Source organism: Rhinoderma darwinii, chromosome 1 (assembly GCF_050947455.1).
Source record: "Rhinoderma darwinii isolate aRhiDar2 chromosome 1, aRhiDar2.hap1, whole genome shotgun sequence".
NCBI lineage: Eukaryota > Metazoa > Chordata > Amphibia > Anura > Rhinodermatidae > Rhinoderma > Rhinoderma darwinii.
This window is the reverse complement of record NC_134687.1, coordinates 408,083,936-408,102,332: the sequence shown is the minus strand read 5'-3', so window position 1 is coordinate 408,102,332 and position 18,397 is coordinate 408,083,936. Positions and strand designations below refer to the sequence as shown.

The window sequence follows — 18,397 nt, the reverse complement described above, 5'->3', positions numbered from 1 at the left end:
GATAGATAGATAGATAGATGATAGAGAGATAGATAGATAGATAGATAGATAGATAGATAGATAGATAGATAGATAGAGAGAGAGAGAGAGAGAGAGAGAGAGATAGATAGATAGATAGATAGATAGATAGATAGATAGATAGATAGATAGATATGAGATAGATAGAGAGATAGATAGATAGATAGATAGATAGATAGATAGATAGATAGATAGATAGATAGATAGATAGATAGATAGATAGATAGATAGATAGATGATAGAGAGATAGATAGATAGATAGATAGATAGATAGATAGATAGATAGATAGATAGATAGATAGATAGATAGATAGATAGATATGAAACACGTAAAGGTAATTCAGAAGTTTTTTTTAGAGAGATGACAAGATCACGGACAAGCAGCTAGATATATAAGCGACCAGAGACTTGTATATGACACTAGGAGACAGATCTAGAGACACATGACTGATAGAGTAAAATATTGGCAATTGTGCAAAAACTATACATAACACAAATTCTGAAACTAAGTAAGTGGAGGAAAAGAAGATATATTAGAAGAAAAACAAGAAAGGCAGGGGCAAGTTTCTTGCTTGTATATTGTACCTGTGTGGATTGGATGCATTGCAGGTAACTGTCACTGAGTGTGTTAGGTGCATGTCTGTCACTGTGTGGAGTTGTCAGTTTGTCACTGTATGAATCCACCCCTAATCCTCCTGTCACAGAGTGTTAGTGACAGGCGTTGCATCCATTGTTGTGTTAGTGCGGTTATGCTGGGGTCACACTGACTACCCCCCCTCGCCATGATGTAATGGTGCCTGTTCTCCCCCCTCCCTATTCCGCACATCGTTCTCCGGATAATTAGCAGAATGAAGTGTTAAAGGGATTACACAAAACAATCCTTTAAAGAGAGATGGGATTAAACACACGCAGTGACACACAGACAGCGTGTATATACAGAAAGGGGGGGTAGAATGAGAGAGACAGAGTCAGAGCGAGACAGAAGCACAAGGGAAAGACAGCAGTTATTATGTAGAAAGAATAAAGTCTATGTGGAACAAAAGATAATTAAAACGTCCGTAGCCAAACATGCAAAGAAACACTAGTCTTCATGTTAGGCCTAAGCTTATTACCGCTACTGGTAAAAGTAGTAAAATAGCTCAGCGCAGAAAATTCCTTTCTACATCTTTATATGTACAGAAATGATAGAGTAAGGCCTCATGCACACATCCTTCACCGTTTTCATGTCCCTTTAAAAGCATGGCCAGACGTGGCGTATTTCTGCAGACACTGTCCGCATCAATGCCACACATAATCTGCGTTGCAGATTCTGTTGCGGCTTTGCCTAAAATGTGCAGGAAATTGATGCGGATTAGCCGTTGCGTATTCAGGGGAAGAGTACTTCCTGTTGTCTTTTAAAACATTTCATTTCAGTCTGGCTATAGACCTCGAAACGCATAGGTCCAGCCAGAATGAAGAAACATCCTTTTCTTAAAACCAATACGCAACGCAACACACATAACATCTGCGGATTTCATTGCGGAATTTTGAATCTCCATTGAAGTCAATGGAGAAATTCCGCAATGAGTCCGCAACAAGTCGGCTACACGTCCGCAACAGCCAGTGTATTCTGCGGACACCAAATTCCGCACTGCAGCCTATTGTCCGCAGCGGAGTTTTCCGCCACGTGTGCACGAACCTAACTAAAAAGGTGTGGAAACCAATGGAGAAAATGTCCGCTGCGGATTTCCGCAGCGGAGTGGCCGCAGCGGAATTCCAGAGCAATTCCGCCATGTCTGGCCATACCAGATCTAAAACAGATCCGTGTGTCCATTGTGACATCCGTGTGGTTTCCGTTGTCACTCCGCATCCTTTCCGTTTTAAACGGACGTTGTGCTTCCATTTGTCTTCCGTTTTAATCGGTCCTCTAAAATTCATCTTGTGTATTAAATGCAGGGAACTTTGGCACGCCTGACAAACAGACGGCACACGGATGCCTTCCATGTGCCGTCCGTTGTTTTGACGGACCCGTAGACTTCAATGTTCTACTTTTGATGGAACGGATGCACGGAAATGAATTGAAATGAAAGTGTCAGTGTGCTATCCATTAAAAAAACGGATAGCACCATGAAGAGAATAACTGAAGTGGGCATGAGGCCGTAGGGCTCGTACACTCAGCCGTAACATGGCTCTGTTATTTTATAAATCCATAGTAGGGCTTTCATTGAAATATGTGCTGTCTCTACTGTAATTCCATATACATCCAATTTGATAAAGAGGTATACAGATGTTTTTTCATACGGAATCTCACTTAAAAAAATTCTTGGCATGTTCTATCGGACTCTCTAGGAGAGAATATCTCTGCACATAAGTCCCCTGACGGAGTCTGTACGGCAGTACACGGAGACTGTATGGCTCTGTACTAAGGAGCCGTATGGCGTCTGTTCGCTGCCATACAAGCTCTTAGCCCGTGTGCGTATGACCTGAATATAAGTTTTAATAAAACTCATAGCATTCTTACACTGTCTTTGTTACAATTTTGAAAATCTGGAGCATGCCCTTAAATCTGCACATTTTCTGCGGAAAAATTAGCTACATGTGAAAGAGGTTTTGAAAACTTCATTCCGCAAAATCCGCACTGAAAATCGACAACAAATCCGCCGAATGTGAACGTGACCTTACAGGAAACAAGAGTTACTTACACCGTTTAAGAAACTGTGGAAATAAATAATACATATAATGATTCACATCTTCCTCATAAGTATTAAGAGAAATTGCTTAACCACTTATGTACATCATTGGTACGTCTTACATCATCAGTGTATTCTAAGGCCCCATGCACACGACCGTGCCCGCAATCACGGCCCGCGATTGCGGGCACGGCCGGCCGCTGACTGACAGCCGCATTTTCGGGCCGTGCTCCCATACAAAGTATGGGAGCACGGCCCGCAAAATGCGAAAGAACGGACATGTTCCATAATTCCCGGAACATTTCCACGGCACGGACACCCTTCCATAGTGCTACGGAAAGGTGTCAGTGTTCAATGAAAGTGAATGGCTCCGTTTTTGCGGACCGCAACTGCGGTCCGCAAAAACTGAGGTTTTTTACGGTCGTGTGCATGGGGCCTTAGAAAAATATTTGATTCAAAATTTTTGCCACCTCTGTATAATATATTTTACGTAAAACCTAAACACTTGCATGTTTGAGCCAAAAACTTGAGATTACACACGTCCCTTTGTCATCCATCAACATGGGTGAATGAGATTAGGAACATGTACAAATTAGGAAATAGTTATGAACATTTAGTTGTCAGCTGAAATTACCGAAAGGCTCAGCCTGGGCGTTAAAAAAACTTGAAAAGCACAGTACAGTGGAACACTTGTCATGAAGAGGGAGTATACCCATACTGCCCCCTTATACAGTGAGGAGGATGGTAAGAGAGGCAGAGACTAACCCAAAGACTGCAGGATCAAAACTGGACAATTAAATGTACACCTTCAAAAGCAATTTTTTTTTTATTATTATTTTCTAATAAAAATGAGTATCAGTGTGTTTGGTGCAACTTTCTAATTAGTTTTTAATAAAAATTATATTTACTTTTTTGATACAGCTGCTCTGTATTCTCTATACAGAGCAGCTGTAACGTTCCCTAAGACCTGAATCCGTCAGACCCGCGGGACTGACGTGTTCAGTGTCAGCAGGTCCTGTGTGTCTCTGACAGGCAGGATCCTCCTGTAATCGATCACATCTAAGTTATGAACTGAGATGTGATCATATGAACGCCACTGATGGTACACAGAAGCTGCAGACACTGCTGACCCAAGGACAGGGAGTCTGGAACCATTAAGTAAATACCTTGTAATCCGGCATTGGACCATTTCTGTTGCATGCAAATTTGGAAAGATTTCCAGACCATTGTGGGCAAATTATATATAGGATGGGCACATAGAAATCTCTTGGAAGACAGACACTCATATTTCGTAGTACAAACCAGTAATAACATTTCTTAAAATGGGTGGATGTAATGAATGCAGCACATTGAACATTTACATGTGTTCACATAGCCTGTGTCTAAGATTCTTAGTTTGGTAGATCATAAACACATACGTCGTAAAATGTGTGAAAGTATTTTACAAGGATATGTACATGTGCACTACAAGAAAGTTTGATCACTGCTTGCACTAATCCTTGTTCGTGTATGTGAACAAAAATTGCTCCCCTACAGCCACAGTCACTGGGAGTATATTGGTTAGTTCGAGTACATTTAGTACATTGTTATTTTTATAAGATTTACATAATCTCTAAGAACTCCTTGCCTGAATTTTATAAACTCTAACCCCTTGATTTACTTAATTTTGATTGACTTTACAAAATACCTGTATGGGCCATTGTCAGTTTGTCCAGTCCTCAGACACTAAAGTTAGGGAAAGTGCTTCCTCTATCTTTTTACACTAAAAAGTCATAGGGAAACTCATGTCTTAATATGTCCCATTGTTTTCAATGGTATTTCATTTTGATACAAAAGTGACTAAAATAGTAAGTTTGCGTCCATCAAAAACGCTTCTGCACCTGACAGAGAAATGATGCATGCAATTTTTCCCTGTTGATTACCGGGAACCCATTAACCTCAATAAAATATCAAATCATGACTGATCCTATAAAAAAAAGATTACAGAACTGATGAAAATTGATGCAAACTGGTGCATTTCTGGAGGCAGTTAACAATGATAATCGCTAGCTTTAGTGTTGTGTCTGTACACAAACTTGTTGACTGTTACCAATAGCATTTAGCAGATTTGTGAACGCAGGACTTGGCTGCAATACATATTGTTCAGGATCATTAAACAGGCACATCACTATACCACCATGGGCAGTATAATGGCACCGTAATACGCCAAAATTTTCTTGGCCAAACTGGAAAGTGACTTCTTGGCATCCTGCACCATCAAACCCTTGACCTACTTCCGCTACATTGATGATAACCTTATCATCTGGACTGACTCTAAACAACAACTAATAAAATTCCATGAGAGAGTGCTCTCTTCGGCAGCACATATACTAAAATTGGAATGATACAGAGAAAATTATGATGGCCCCTGTGCAAGGTTGACACGCAAATTCCTTAAGCGTTCGATATTTTTCACTGGTTGACAGGCGCTTGATGGTACTCACCTCTTTATTAACTTAATCGAATGGTTGGAGCAATTTCAGAACGCTTCTTTGCTTTTAGCTTTTGTACGCGGAGAAGGCGTTCACCAGGTTGCATTGGTCATATCTCTCTAGTACTCTGGGGAGGTTTGGTTTAATGGGATTTATCAAGTCTGCAATTTTAGCTTTGTACTCGAACCCATCCGCTAAAGTCTTATCTTCTGGTTTTCTTCAGATCCCTTCCCAATTGGTAATGGCACATGACAAGGATGTCCCCAATTAAATTTGCCCTTATGATGAAACCATTGGATGCTTTGGTTAGGGAACATAATGATATTTAAGGATCCAGGTGGGAAGTGTCACTCACAAAACAGGCCTATATGTGGACGATGTACTGTTGTCCTCTACATGTCCAACACATTTCCTTCAGGCAATTCAAACATTGCTTGCTAAGATCAGTGTGGTATTGTATTATTGTAACGTCTATGGCCGAGGACCGTCGTCCTGACTTACCCTCTGACGGCCATGGACTTGTGAGTTCCGGGCGGCATCTCCCTCCTGAGAGACGCCGGCACTCACTTCCTGGATTGGACAATGTGTCCCGCACATTCGCGGCCTTAAAGGGCCAGTAGGCGCACACTTGCAGAATACTGCAGTTAGCCCAGAATGTTTTAGGACTATAAAAGGGGCTCTGCCCTCTCGATCCTTGCCTGAGCGTTGTTGTGTTACCTAAAGTTTGTCATTGCAAATGGTCTCCTAGTGTTTTCCAATTCCCAGTGTTACTCGTTCCTGCTGCCTGTACCCAGTATCCTGTGCTACCATGCCTCTGTGCCATCAAGAGTTGGAGTCGTGTTGTACCCTCCGCTGCATCTATTGTGTCGCACCCCGCCGGGTGTCTGTCTACAGTCGGAGTCTCATCTTAGCCTGAATCTACCGCTACTGTCTACATTGCCTCAGGTACCCTTTCTGAACTATAGACATTGCATTGTAACTATTTGGCCAGCTGCTATCTCACTACGCGGTGCGGCCCAGTGGGTCCACACCCCGCACCGTGACAATTATAAAGTTAATCCGTCCAAGTCTCAGGTCCTAAATATGGGTATAGACACAATCACTCAATCTCTACTAGCAACCAGTTACCCATATGTTTGGAGCCCTGATCATATTCAATATTTAGGAATTAATGTTACATACCCTAGCACCTTATTGTTTCTTCATAACTACTCTTACCTGACTTCTAGTATCTCTCGCCTTTTTGCCAAATTAAATCTCTCATTCTCTGGTCTCATGGGCAGGTAGGATAGCGATAACTAAGATGATGGCCTTACCGATAATGTTGTATACTTTTCGCACCGTGACTATACCCCCCTCCTTTCTTTATAAATCACAGAGAACGTTATTATCTTTCATTTGGGGAAAAAGACAACCTAGGGACCAAATCTCTACTATAGTCAAACCATGGCAGTCAGTTGGGATGGGGGTTCCAGATTTATATAAATACTATATGTCTACCACTGTAGACATATAGCTGCTGCTAATCAATGATTATGTTATCTCTGTGTATGGGCGTCGCTAGGCAATGCCTTTGGTCTGAATCTGGATTTGATCATCATTTAGCTTTGCCTGGTTTATTAGGGCGGAGTACCTTTCTTGGGCCTATATATACTTCAGGCCTGGATTACTCAGGTGTTGGTTATACTGTTTCTGGCATGTACTCTTTCCAGATTCTTGCTTGTGACCTCGTTCCTTGTTCCTCCGAGAGATCTAGTTTTTGTATAATGGTTTTATGTGTATCCTAGGATCAGTAGTTCCACTGGTTTGGTCTGCTGCCAAGCTGTTGTCTTACCCTGCTGTGGGATAATATTAGGATAGGGTCAGTTTGTGCTGTGTATTCTTGTCCACTGTCTATTCGTCTGTTATCTGTTTACATGCTATTCATCTGCCATCCACTCCGTTTATGCATCGTCTCCATCTTCTACTATCTTCGGTGTTCAGTTCCGCCTGTCCACTGGTAAGTTGCTTGTGCCTTTTGTTTTCTGTCGGTGTTGATGTGTGTTTCACCCATGTGACAGCGATTGTCTGGTTTGTGTTGTGATCTTGAGCAGTCGAGTAAAAACCACTCCTGATCAGATTAAAGGGGTTTCCCAGGGACACTATTTTCTTCCAGACGCGCAGCGCACAAGCGCTGAGGAGTTTCATTAATGGGCAGAATATGGGGCGGGCATTGAGGTGTAAGCAAAGAATTCACTGGGGCGGGCATTGAGGAGACTGTGGACCAATAGGATGCCTCAAACCCTTGTGTACGTCAGAAGTCCCGGGACCATCCTATTGGTCCAGAGCCTCTGCAATGTCCGCTTCGTTCAGTCTTTGCTTCTGCTTCAATAGCAGCACAATTTTCTATGCGTGCATGCTATTCCTCAGTGCTTGTGCTCTGCCCGTCCTTAAAATTGAGGAATAGCATGCACACAAAGAAAATCGTGCTACTATTGAAGTAGAAGCAAAGAATGAACGGAGCGGACATTGAGGAGGTTGTGGCACAATAGGATGCCTCAAACCCGGGTGTACGTGAGAAGTCCCAAGTTTGAGGCATCCTATTGGTCCACAGCCTCCTCAATGTCCACTCTGTTCATTCTTTGTTTCTGCTTCAATAGCGGCGCCTGCAAGTTGCCTGCCCCAATGGTATCTGTGATGGGGAATACATATATTTAGGGATGATGGGGATCACATTAGGAATCTAAGGTGCGGTCATGTGATTCTGTGACCGCACCTCAGATAAAGCAGATGGGTGGGATAAACTAAAGGGGAAGCGAGAACTAGTGGGGAAGGCCAATAGACACAGAGGGGTTGAATAATTAGTAAAGAACAGCCCTGTGTCATTACGTAGGTAAGTGAGGTATCGACACAGGACTGTGTTCATACTAATTCTCGTGCACGAGCCTGTGTCGAGAGAAAAAAAAGACAGATGAAAATCAGAACTTCCGGCAGGGCAGAGGTACTGTGAATAGGCAGAGATATGTTCAGATTTAATACCGACTGTATATTAGGAACTTTATTAAATATTTACATAGACTATTAGTTCAAAAATGTTGTGTCCCTGGAAAACCCTTTTAAATTCTTGTGGGTTCTGAAATGGGTGGAGGTTGAAGTGCGAAGTAGCACCCTTGGTATCTTACCTGTAGAAATGCCCTCGCGTCTTTTGTTAGGTGTGACTATCTTGCTGTCTGCTTTGAAGTATTTCCTTTGACAGTCCTCGCTTGGCGATTGTGTGAGTCTACAAGAAATGCTTCTCAGATACTTGTATACTTTAATTGATAATATCAATATTGACTCCTGGGAATTAGCCGGGATTGGAAATATTAAGTGTCTCTTTTACAATTCTGGTATACGTTCCATTCAGGATTTATCTTCCACATATGAAATCCCCCATTCAGGCTTATAAATACATATGTGTTCGTCATGAGTTGTCCTGAGTGGACACTTCTAGTCCACTACTCGCATGTCCAGCCATACTGTTTTACACTAATAAACTCCCAAAAGCTAAAGGTATTTCCTTGTTTTAGAACTTATCCACTGATTTTCTACCATCTCTTAAACCGGCATACATGTCTAAATGGGAACTAGAACTTGGCTTGTAATTTTCTGTCCAGTCTTGGTTTAAAGCTATGGATTGGGTAAAGAAAGTAAGAAAAAGTTCTCCAATATAGAGAAAAGAAGATTTCAAACTGCAAAAAACGACATCATATCCTACGCAAGGATGACCGTGTGAAAATAATATTCCCAGATCCTCCCGTACTATGTTACAGACAGCTTCCAAATTTAAGAAACATTATGATCAGGAGTTCATTGCCCTCTAACACACAAATAGGAATCTTTCCCTTCAATGTGAGGAACTGCAAAACCTACACTCATATAATGACCACAGGCAGAGTACGGATCCTGTGCATATAGCAGGACTATAAGATTCCTGGGACATTCACATGTTCTACATCGAATGTTATGTTCATGATTCTGTGCACTAAATGTCCAATTGTGGATTACTAAACAGGACAGAAACTGCAAGCAAGGATGAGGTCTCATTGCCACACAAAGACAAAAAGACAAATTTAAGGCAATCATTTATGGAAAATACCTGTGGGGTGAAAATGCTCACTACACCCCTTAATAAATGCCTTGAGGGTGCAGTTTCCAAAATGGGTTCACTTCTCAGGGGTTTCTTTTATTACTTCACATCAGAGCCTCTGCAATTGTGAACCAATACTTTCTAAGTCACAAAATTAGGCATTAATTTTACATGGTACTCTTTCACTCCTGAGCCTGGTCGAATGTCCAGGCAAAAGATTAGGGTCACAAGTAGGGTGACTCTAAAACCGGGAAACACAGCATAATAAATAGAGAGCTGTCTTGTTATGGTGGCATAAGCTGGGCACCACATATTGACATATCTATGGAAAAAAATCAAATTTTCACTTTGCAACATCGAATGCACACTAATTTCTGCAAAACACCTGCGGGTTAACATGCCCACTACACCCCTAGGTGAATACCTTGTGGGGTGTAGTTTCCAAAATGGGGTCACTTCTGGGGGGTTTCTACTGTTTTGGTCCCACAGGGGCTTTGCAAATGCGACATAGCGCCCAGAAACCAATCCAGCAAAAGCCAAATAGTGCTCCTTCCCTTCTGACCCCTGCCGTGTGCCCAAACAGTAGTTTATGACCACATGTGGGGTATTTCCGTACTCCGGAGAAGTTGCTTTACAAATGTTTTTTCCTTTATTTTATGAGAAAATGAAAAATTTTGAGCTAAAGCTTATTGGAAAATTTTTGAAAAAAAATGGGAGAAATTGCTTTACAAATCTTGCGGTGCCTTTTCTCCTTTAGTCCTTCTGGAAATGAGAAAAAATTAGCTAAACTTACATTTTCTTTGAAAGAATGTAGATTTTCATTTTCCAAACAGCCATTTATGACCACATATGGGATATTGTTTTACTCGGGAGAAATTGCTTTACAAATTTTCCGGTGCTTTTTCTCCTTTAGTCTTTGTGGAAATGAGAAAAAATTAGCTAAACCTACATTTTCATTTTCAAGGCCTACTTCCAATAATTTCTGAAAAAAAACTGTGGGGTCAAAATGCTCACGATACCCCTAGATAATTTCCTCAAGGGGTGTCATTTCCAAAATGGGGTCACTTGTGGGGAGTTTCCACTATTTTGTCCCCTCAGGGGGTTTGTAAATATGACATTGCCTTTGCAAACCATTCCTGCTAAATTTGAGCTCCAAAAGCCAAATGGCGCTCCTTCCCTTCTAAGCCCTGCTGTGTGTCCAAACAGCTGTTTAGGACCACATGGGGTATTGTTTTACTCAGGAGAAATTGCTTTACAAATGTTTTGGTGCTTTTTCTCCTTTAGTCCTTGTAGAAATGAGAAAAAAAAATAGCTAAACCTACATTTTCTTTGAAAGAATGAAGATTTTAATTTTCACGGCCTAATTCCAATAATTTCTGCAATAAACCTGTGAGGTCAAAATGCTCACTATACCCCTAGATAATTTCCTTAAGGGGTCTAGTTTCCTAAATTGGGTCGCTTTTAGGGGATTTCCACTGTTTTGGCACTTCAAGAGCTCTTCAACCTGCCATGAAGCCAAAAATATTTTCTAATAAAAAGGAGGCCCCAAAATCCACTAGGTGCTCCTTTCCTTCTGAGGCCTGTGTTTCACTCCATAAGCACAATATGACTACTTGTGGGATATTTCTAAAAACTGCAGAATCTGGGCAATAGATATTGAGTTGCATTTCTCTGGTAAATCTTTCTGTTTTTAAAAAAAGTGGATTAAAAATGAATTTCTGCAAAAAAAAATGAAATTTGTACATTTCCTGTGAAACCTCTAAAGGGTTAAGAAACTTTCTAAATGCTGTTTTGAATACTTTGAGGGGTGAAGTTTTTAAAATGGGGTGACTTATTTAGGGTTTCTAATGTAGAAGGCCCTAAAAGCCACTTCACATCTGAACTGGCCCCTTTAAAAATAGCCTTTTGAAATTTTCTTGAAAATGTGAGAAATTGCTGCTAAGGTTCTAAGCCTTGTAACGTCCTCGAAAAATAAAAGGATGTTCAAAAAACGATGCCAATCTAAAGGGGGATGTTAATTAACAACAATTTTGTAACTGCCTAACTTATAAGCAGATACATTTAAATTTAGAAAAATGCAAATTTTTGCAATTTTTCGCTAAAGTTTGGTGTTTCTCACAATTAAATACTGAATGTATCAAGCAAATTTTGCCAGTAACATAAAGTCCAATGTGTCACGAGAAAACAATCTCAGAATCCCTTGGATAGGTAAAAGCATTCCGAAGTTATTACCACATAAAGTGAAACATGTCAGATTTGAAAAATGAGGCTCTGTCACGAAGATCAAAACTGGCCAAAGGGGGAAGGGGTTAAAGGGAATGTGTCGCAAATAAAAAAAATATATTTTTGCAAGTTACTTAATGTTATTATATATTATTTAGTTTTCTTGCTGTATTTTTTTTTTTCCTCCGCTTGGTGGGAAGTATTAAAAATGTAATAATAATTTGACATGTTTTCTTATGTTGGTCACCAGAGGAAGCACTTCCCAGAATTACAGCAAGGTGAATCAGGCAAAGAAACCTGATTCACAGCTGCTGTAAATGTGGGAGGGAGTCGCACCCCCCTCCCGATTTTTGGCTACAAGCCAGGAAGATGTGTCTTCAAATTGCCAAGCATTGTCTCCATTTTTGAAGAGATTGCACAATGATAGCAGCAGCTATAGGACACACCAAAAAGCTAAGGGCTCATTCAGACAAGCGTGTATCTCGTCCGTGTGACGGCCGTTAAAACAATGGCCGTCACACGGACTCATGTACTTTAATGGAGCCGTTCACACGACCGTTGTTTCAACGGAGCTTGTGAAGTGTCCGTGAAAAAATAGGACATGTCCTATTTTTTTGCGCTTCATGCATCCCTCCCATAGACTCTAGTCTATGGGGGATGCGTGATAACGCGTCCCGCACAGGTGCACCTCAGACGTGAAAAACTGCCGTTTTTCACGTCCGAGGTTAGCTACGTTCCTGTGACTGTAGCCTCAGGGTATGTGCACACGACCTCTTTTCAGACGTAATGGAGGCGTTTTACACCTCGAATTACGCCTGAAATGACGGCTCCAATACGTCGGCAAACATCTGCCCATTGTTTGCAATGGGTCTTACGATGTTCTGTGCAGACGAGCTGTCATTTTACACGTCGCTGTCAAAATACGGCGCGTAAAATGACGGCTCGTCAAAAGAAGTGCAGGACACTTCTTGGGACGTTTTTGGAACCGTTTTCTCATAGACTCTATTGAAAACAGCTCCAAAAACGGCAGTAAAAAACGCTGCGAAAACGCCGCGAAAAACGCGAGTTGCTCAAAAAACGTCTGAAATCATGAGCTGTTTTCCCTTGAAAACCGCTCCGTAATTTCAGACGTATTTTGTTAATAGTGTGAACATACCCTTAGTATGATGAAAGTCAAAACGAAAGACCTTGTGGTGAATGAATTTTCAGTTGAATTTATGTGCCGAAAAATGCAGAAACAGACGCTTGATTAAGCTTCCCATTTACATCAATGGGAAAGCGCTCTGTTAGTACATACAATGCGCTTTTTTTATGCGAGCGTTTTTGAAAATGCGTGTCGGGTCAATTCTTTGGCACGTAAAGCGCGCCAAATGTTCCCATAGTCGATGGGAGTACTAATTACGTGCAAAATGCATCAAAAAACGCACAAAAAAGCTGAAAAAAAGGCTTGCTTAAGCTTCTCATTTACATTAATGGGAACACGAGCCATTAGTACATACAATGTGCTTTTTTACACAAGCGTTTGAAAAAACGCGTTGTGTATAAAAAAGGTGTAGGGTCAATCCTTTGGTGCATAAAATTTGCCAAATGTTCCCACAGACAGTGGGAGTCCTAATTAAGCGCCATAAAACGTGCAAAAAGCGCTCACAAAACAGACAAAAAAACACCTGTATTTTATAAAGCGCTTCACAAGAAACGCTAGTGTATTTGACACATTTGCACGTAGTTTTTGTTTCCAGCGAGCGGCCAAAAGCTGCCCCGGAAGAAGACTCTGCCTCACATTAAAATGAATGCAGGGTGATTTCAGGAGTTTTATGGCGCTGATTCCAACGCAGTTTCCGAGTAAAAATCAGCGCCAAAAACTCTGTGTGAACAGGGAGTTATGTCTGTTTTTTAAATACTTTATTAGCGCCGTAGTAATGGCAGTTGTCTGTTTGACGACGTCCATTACTAAGGCGGGGTGTAACGTCTATGGCCACGGGCCGTCGTTCTGGCTTAAACCTCGACGGCTGTGGCCATGGACATCTCACCTGCGTGCAGCGTCGTCCTCCTGTGAGGCGCCGGCACTCACTTCCGGACATCGAGACTATCTCCGGCGGGCGCGCGCGCCCGCGCGTACATGGTCTCAGAGGGCCAGTGCGCGCATTTTGCAGGAAGTCTGCAATTTAGCTCAGGATGCCCTGGGCTATAAAAAGGGCTCTGCCCTCTTGCTCTTTGCCAGAGCGTTGTTTGTTATTCATAGTTTGTCCTGCTAATGGTCTCCCAGTTTCCCAGTGTACCTTGTTCCTGTATCCCGTATCCTGTTTCCGTGTTACCCAGTTCTAGTGCCGTGCTGTGCTGTTGCCGTGCTGTGCTACAGTCTACGCTTGATTTGCTACGCCTCACCTGATGTCTTCCCGCCGCCTGGTCCAGGACGTGCCTGCCTCGCTACTGTCTACGTTGCCTCAGGTATCCTCGCGGAACTATTGAACTCTGTACTTTACCTGTTTGGCCAGCTGCCATCCCGCTACGCGGTACGGCCCAGTGGGTCCACACCCCGCTTCGTGACAGTACGCTCTGGCCATGGACTCCGCTGGTCAATTCAAAGGCATGTCAACCTCCGAAGCCATGCAGGCGGACCTGCTGGATCTCCAAGCTAGGCAGGATCATCTCCTTGTGGCAGTGGACACTATGGCGCAGCAGCTAGGGATGCTAGTTGCTTCTCTTCCTGCCTCTATGCAAGCCCCTCAAGCCGACCATCCTGTTACTCCTCCTGGCAGTTCCTACCCGGATCCTCGGTTCTCGCTGCCATTGCCCTCTCGGTTCGATGGAGACGCCAGTGCATGTCGGGTTTTTCTGAACCAATGGCACATTCATTTGCACTCCCGAGCATTTCCGTCAGACGGAGCCAAGATCACATTCATCATATCCCTCCTGACTGGCAAGGCCCTGGCATGGGCTAATCCTATCTGGGAACGTCAGGGACCCGAGACCCAAGATTTCCAGCGGTTCGTGCGAATATTCCAAACTGTTTTCGAGGAGCCAGGGCGAGTCTCATCGGCAGCCACTGCTATCTTCAACCTTCGCCAAGAGGACACATCCGTGGGCGAGTATACGCTCCAGTTCCGGACTCTGGCAGGAGAGCTATCCTGGAACAATGAGGCCTTGGTGGCATCCTTTGGCATGGCCTGTCGTCCGAGATCAAGGACGAACTGGCCGCTCGAGACCTGCCTCCTGCCTTGGACGACTTGATTCTGCTTGCCACTCGGGTAGACATAAGGCTGAGGGAGAGATCTCACGAGGTTCGTCAGGAACGTCGGCGTCCTAGACTGGCGCCCAACTTCCAGCAACCCCTCTTGCCTGCTTCTATTGCTTTGACAGAGGTCCCGATGCAAGTAGACCGACTAAAATTATGGGTCCAGGAGAAACAGCGCAGGCGCACCTCTGGACTTTGATTATATTGTGGCCTCGCTGGCCATGTTGTGCGTCTCTCTTCCAAACTATTCATTCCCGTAACCATCATTGCTGGCGAGAGGTCCCATCTGGTCTCTGCCTATCTGGACTCCGGCTCTGCAGCAAACTTCATCTGCCAAGACCTTGTGGATCTTCTTCAGTTGCCTACTATCCCGCTTGAAAGGTCATTGATCATTGCCTCGGTGGATGGACTGCCATTGCCTGACCCAGTTGTGTCCGTAACCAAGCCGTTGAGACTCCAAGTGGGAGCCCTTCATGCTGAACTCATCTCCCTGTTCGTCCTGTCCAAGGCCGTCAACCCCGTGCTGCTGGGTTTGCCTTGGCTCCGTCTGCATGCCCCCGTCCTGGATTGGAACTCTGGAGAGGTTCTCCAGTGGGACCCGAAGTGTCTTGACCGCTGTCTGGGCCTTATCCAGTCGCCACAGCCTGCCCCTCTTCAGCCATTGACAGGGTTGCCTTCTTGTTTCTCCATGTTCTCCTGGAGAGGGGTTTCATTCGTAAATCCTCATCCCCGGCCGGAGCGGGGTTCTTCTTTGTTAAGAAAAAAGATGGATTGCTACGACATTGCATTGACTACTGAGGCCTAAACCAGATCACGGTGAAGAACAGGTACCCACTGCCTTTGATTTCTGAACTGTTTGATCGCATATGGGGGGTGAAATTTTTTTCTAAACTGGACCTGCGGCGGGCTTACAATCTGATCCGGATTAGTCGAGGTGACGAATGGAAGACTGCCTTTAATACTCGTGATGGGCACTACGAATACTTATTTATGCCCTTCGGCCTGTGTAACGCCCCCACAATATTTCAAGAATTTGTCAATGACATTTTTCGTGATCTCCTTTATGTTTGTGTTGTGGTGTATCTCGATGACAATCTGATTTTTTCCCCAGAAACTGTTTGGCCAGCTGCCATCCTGCTACGCGGTATGGCCCAGTGGGTCCACACCTCGCTTCGTGCACTTTCCATTATTACCCCGGTACCCACCGCCAACAGGGTACCGGGAAGAGCCGGGTACAATCCAGTACCTGACCATTTGTAGTGATAGATGGGCACCGGGGCGGCCGCAGGCTGGTAATATTAGGCTGGGAAGGGCCAAAAACGGTGGGCCTTCCCACCCTGGTAATGCTAGACTGCGGCTGCTTTATTTTATCTGGCTGGTTATGAAAATGGGGGGGGGGAACCCCACGTAATTTTCAGCAATTATTTATTGATTTAAAAAACGAAAACAATGTGGGGTTCCCCCACTTTAATAACCAGCCAGATACAATAAAGCAGCCGCAGCCTAGCATTACAAGGGTGGCAAGGGCCACTGTTTTTGGCCCTTCCCAGCCTCATAATACCAGCTTGCGGTCGCCCCAGTGCCCGACCATCACTACAGATGGTCGGGTACTGGATTGTACCCGGCTCTTCCCGATACCGCTGGTGGCGGTGGGTACCGGGGTAATAATGGGGGGGGGTTGGTGCTAGCCTTTTTACTGCCTAAGGGTATGTTCACACGGCCAAATTTCAGACGTATACGAGGCGTATTATGCCTCGTTTTACGTCTGAAAATACGGCTCCAATACGTCGGCAAACATCTGCCCATTCATTTGAATGGGTTTGCCGACGTACTGTGCAGACGACCTGTTATTTACGCGTCGTCGTTTGACAGCTGTCAAATGACGACGCGTAAAAATACAGCCTCGTCAAAAGAAGTGCAGGACTCCAATGAGAACAGCTCCAAAAACGGACGTAAAAAACGCAGCGAAAACGGCGTGAAAACGCTGCGAAAAATTCGAGTTGGTAAAAAAACGTCTGAAAAGCAGGGTCTGTTTTCCCTTGAAAACAGCTCTGGATTTTCAGACGTTTTTGTTGACTACGTGTGAACATACCCTAACACTAAGCCCCGCTTTAGTAATGGACGTCGTCAAACAGACAACTGCGAATACTAAGGCACTAATATAGTATTAATAAAACACAGAGGCGTAAGAAAATATTTTTATTGAAATAAAAACTTCCCCACAAGTCCCTCGCTAAACATTTTATTTAAAAAAACGTAGATCATCGCAGTAGTCCACCGAATCTACGACTTTGTCAAACTAATCTACGACGTAGTCCAATAGGTCCAGCGGGACCTGCAAAAGAAAAAAATATAAAGTTAGTAATATGAAAAATAAAAAATCTTATACTTACCTACAGCAGTCTTCTGTCTACTCCCCTGCGCCGCAAGAGAAACTAGAGGTCAATGAACTGTAGTTTCTATTGTGGCACATGGGACCTAGACACCCGCCAAAACTATTAATAGTTATTATAATTCTGGCACATCATGGAGCCCCCCCCCCCACAAACCTCCCCAACACATGCAGCCCCCACCCACACACATGCACTGCCATACGTACCCCCACACACACAAACCCCCCCACATCTACCCCCCACAAACACACCCGAACCCCCACACATACCCTCACACACACACCCCACACACACAAACCCCTCCACCACCACACATACACCCACCCCAACCTCACACACGCACAACCTCTCTCCCCATACGCACACCGGTAACCTGAACCCCCCACACACTCACAAACCCCCCAAAAATGAAGCCACGCCACACACAAACCCCCCCCAAACATGCAAAACACACACTCCCGCACGCACGCACACACACCTTACCTGCTGCCGGTCCTGACCAAAATGTTCTTTCCCTCTACAAACCAGCTTCTATGCTGGGTCGCTCTGAACTGCGCATGATATAGAGCATGCACAGTTCAGACTTAGAACAGCAGAAACTTAGGAGATAAGATCGGCTCCCGTGTCTATCTCCTATGCCCTGTAGCTGCTATAGAGCATCTGTGTATGTGTCGTGAAGAGACACATACACAGATGCAATAAAAGAGCGCAATGACAATCCTGAGAGGGGAGAAAGAACCCAAGGATAACACAAAAAGACCAACTGAGAACTCTCAAACTGCAAAAACCCCTGTTCATGTGTCCACTATTAGAAAAACACTGAACAAGAAGGGTGTTTATGAAAGGAAACCATGAAGGAAGCCACTGATGTCCAAAAAAACCATTGCGGCTTGTCTCATGTTTGCCCCGAGACCACCTGGATTCTCCACAATGCCTCTGGAAAAATGTTCTATGGACTAAAGTGGAACTTTTTAGCACAAATGCACAATGTTATATTTGGAGAAAAAAGAACACTGCACACCAATACAAAACCCTCATCTCAAATATGAAGCATGGTGGAGGGAGCATCGTGGTTTGGGGCTGCTTTGATGCCTCAGGGCCTGTATGCCTTGCGATACTCGAGGGAACAATGAATTCATAGGTGTATCAAAACATTTTACAGGAGAATGTAAGGGCAGCAGTCCATGACCTCAAGCTGAAGAGACATTGGGTGATGCAACAAGACAATAACCTAAAGAACACGAGTTAAAGAGGAGGCTGGACGGCATTATGGAGGGCTT

General features: G+C 43.8%; 1 non-coding gene across 1 annotated transcript; it reads left to right on the top strand.

Annotated features, from left to right (window-relative positions):
- Positions 1-5,032: 5,032 nt before the first annotated feature.
- Positions 5,033-5,139, top strand: LOC142722599 (U6 spliceosomal RNA). The gene has a single exon (XR_012874893.1). It is a non-coding gene; the product is annotated as a U6 spliceosomal RNA (small nuclear RNA).
- Positions 5,140-18,397: the final 13,258 nt, after the last annotated feature.